This window comes from Athene cunicularia (assembly GCF_003259725.1).
Source record: "Athene cunicularia isolate RWA chromosome 20 unlocalized genomic scaffold, athCun1 chr20_part1, whole genome shotgun sequence".
In the NCBI taxonomy this organism is placed as follows: Eukaryota; Metazoa; Chordata; class Aves; order Strigiformes; family Strigidae; genus Athene; species Athene cunicularia.
Window position 1 is genome coordinate 1,550,964 of NW_020799125.1, and position 3,346 is coordinate 1,554,309.

Below are 3,346 nucleotides of genomic sequence, written 5' to 3' on the forward strand. Positions count from 1 at the left end.
CTTCTTGCCCAGGTCCTGTGGAGGCAGAACCTCCCCTTGTTCACTTCGGGCCAAGAAAACACCCAGCAGGTAGAAAAAACAGGCTATAGGCATCTTCCTCGCACAGGCTTTTGAGCCCAGTTTTGGCCAAACAAAGGGCCTGATTATTTCACCCAAGAGAAAACCACTGAAACAAAACCCTGTGCCCCCACACCAGGGAGGGCAGGGGAGAGAGGGGAAGCCCCCACATGTGCTGGTCACAGCTCCCCAGAGAGAATAAAAATAAAATAAATCCTAATAAACTGCACAGCTAAACTCTCGGGGCAGCCAGGGAGGGAGAAAAGGAGGTGAAAGTGGGAAGGAGATTTTTTTTTTTGAAGGCGGCCGAGGTAAAGGAGGGGAAGGGGATTGGTCTTCAGCCTTCAGATCTACCCGCCTGCAGGGCAGAAGGGCTCTGTTGATTTTGGATGGATTTTCTCCAGCTTTACACCAGGAGGGGGTTGACCTGCCGTTGCCCATGGAGCGTGGGATGGTTTCTTGGTCTTTTCTGGGAGCATCTCTGGCCAACCTGTGGCTCTTGGCGAGGACACGGAGCCCAGCAGACCCCGGAGCAGCGCCGCCGGTCAGGGCTGCACACAGCCGCTCAGCCAGCGCAGGGTTAAATCGAGTTAATCCCGGGGATTTACTCCAGATTAACCCCGGGGAATTGAGAGCAGCAGTTCGGTTTTATGCAAAGGGGTCGGGTTTGCAATGGCAGAGGAAACCCAACAGCATTACCCACTCGGGGCGGGGTGGGGGGGGGTCACAGATCTGGGTAAGAGTGTTGCTGAGGCCAGAATTTAGGCAATGTAATATAGCAAGAGCTGCCAAACCAGGCAGGGGAAAGAAACTTTATTCAATCATCTGCTTTACTTATTTCATAGCTGAGGAAATTCATCTATTCCTTTGGACTTGTTTGTGCTGTGAAAGCTCTGTGTTGTCACGAGGCAAAGAAACTGTTAGAGAGAATAAAAAGGGCGACGCTGAGCTGCAACCCGCCTTAAAATGCTGCATCCGGATAGGAAACATAAAACAACAAATTAGGGAAAAGAGCCCCACGGTTTTTCCGAAGCCAAGGGTGAGGTCTGATCGCTCCTCACCAAGTCACTGGGATTAGGAAGGCATTAACAGGAATGACAACTTGACGGGTTTTAGCAAAGCGTCGTGACACTGTGACATCGCCTTTCCAAAAAATAACGTATTTGGGGGTGTGCACGCAGAACTACACGTACGTACGCACCCATGTGCGCAGAAGGAAAGCCTGGGAGGACTCAAAGTTGTCACTAGAAAGGGGCCAGCATGGGACCGAGCTGTCCCAGGAAGGGCTACAGAGATGCACCTGCATCATTTCATCAATTCAAAGGTACATGGAGGAGTTTGCTGTTGGGGGGGGGGATGCAGCAGGAGGGCTCGGGCATCCCAGAACCCCTCTCTGCCCCCTGAATCAGGGGGAGACACACGGGGTGGCTCCCAGCGCACATCCAGCCTGTGGGAAATAGTTTCTGGAGCAAGGGAAGGGTTTGGTCACATGGAGCTTTCTGTACATGAAACACTCGCTGCGGTGGTGAGAGGATTTGATTGCACAGAACAGACTGGGGCTGGATGCAGCTCCCCGATGCTGCGGTGTAGAAATATTCAACAATAATAATAATAATAATAATAATAATAATAATAATAATAATAATAATAATAATAATAATAATATAATAATGACGTAGTGGGAAAAGGCTCATCTTGAGCTGATCATTGAGACAAATTAATGCAACTTTGATGCAGTCTTGGGGTGGGTGGCTCCACACAAGGTCACGTTTTGGCCAGGACAGGGCACGAGCACCTGCGGGCAGCCCCGACAGCCCCCCATCACCCTCCTGCAGGCGGGGAGGGGAAAGCACTGAGCCAGGGAACAATAAATAACCCAATTTATCCCACGGAGGGATGTTTCTGAGTGTGAATTAGAGACCTCGCCGGGTTCCAGCGAGATGCCCCTTACACAACGCCACAGCTCCTATCTGGGGCAGGTTTCCCTTCAGAGATGCCATTCACCAAATCCTGCTCAGCCGTGATTTCAGATAAGCTGCATTTCATTATTTTTTTTCCCCAAATCAGCCTTATGCAGATTTCTCCCTCTCTGCTGATTAACCCCCACATCTCCAGCACACCCCAAATGTCTTTTAAGGTCTTGGGGAGGTTTCTGGTCACGGAAATCCTAAAACTTTGCAGCACGACACAGCGCCGTAGTGAAATCATGTGACAATCTGCTTAGAAAACCTACCAGAAAGATCTGGGTACCTTATCAGCCATTTTTTCCCCTCTTTCCCTTATCACAAAGCCTGTACAAGTTGGCTTAAAGAAACGCTGTTTGTACACCATTAAGTGTCTACGAGTCTGTATTAAGACTGTAGATGTTTGCTGCAACTTTCCTCAGTTTATTTGACTAGGAAAGGCCGAGTTAACCACCATCCAGGTTATCCATGAACGTCTTTAAGTAACTCGCAGTTATCTTCGAGTTGGGCTGGTGGCAGATGTGACCATTCCCTCAGTCGGGCAGAGGAACAGGCCAGGGGGACACAAGTCCTTCGGTGAGCTTCCCTAGCCGTGTTGGGATGGACACCTAAATTAAGGTTATGATTCTTGAATTAGAAGTTCAAAATCAGGATGGAGGAGAAAGTTAAGGAATCCCGAGAAGCGGGTTGCATGATAAAGTCAACGACTTGGCTTCTTTTCTAGAAATCCTGAGCACGCTTTAGGCTTCCTCACAGGGATATGAGGTCTGACTGGGAATCCTGCCCATAACCCCTGTTCTGCTGCGTGGACACCGCGGGGAGCTGCGGCCCCTCGGGGTGACGGACTGTCCAGGCCATGACCACGGCCTGCAGGGACACGGGCGGCTGCTGCTGCTGGGGGGCAAATCCCCTCCTGCCTCCTGCCGACAGGGGTGGGATGTGGCTGCGCTGTGCAGCCCCAGGGCCTGGCACAGCCTTTCCCTGCACAGGGCGGGCAGGGCAGGGTGCTGGTGCTGGGGGGGGGGCTGGGGTGTGACTCACTCTGGCACTGGAAATGGGTGTTCTGCGTGCTGCCTGTGTGCTGCCTGTGTGCTGCCTGTGTGCTGCCTGCACCCTGCCTGCAATCAGCCTGCACCCTGCCAGCATGCTCCCTGCCTGCACCCAGCTTGTAATCAGCCTGTGCACCCTGCCTGCCCCCAGCCCTCCATCAGCCTGTGCAGCCTTCCAGGCTGCTGCCTGCACCCTGACTGCACCCTTCCTGTAATCAGCCTGCACCCTGCCAGCACGCTCCCTGCCTGTCCCCAGCCTTCCATCAGCCTGTGCAC

The 3,346-nt window shown here is 52.5% G+C and overlaps 1 long non-coding RNA gene across 3 annotated transcripts in view; it reads left to right on the forward strand.

Moving 5' to 3' along the window:
- Positions 1-321: 321 nt before the first annotated feature.
- The window catches only part of LOC113487453, a 17,224-nt gene continuing 14,199 nt past the window's right edge, over positions 322-3,346 (forward strand). For all 3 annotated transcript variants that reach the window (XR_003399792.1, XR_003399791.1, XR_003399793.1), the window contains exon 1: positions 322-1,381. This is a non-coding gene — a long non-coding RNA (uncharacterized LOC113487453). The remainder of the gene's footprint in view (positions 1,382-3,346) is intronic.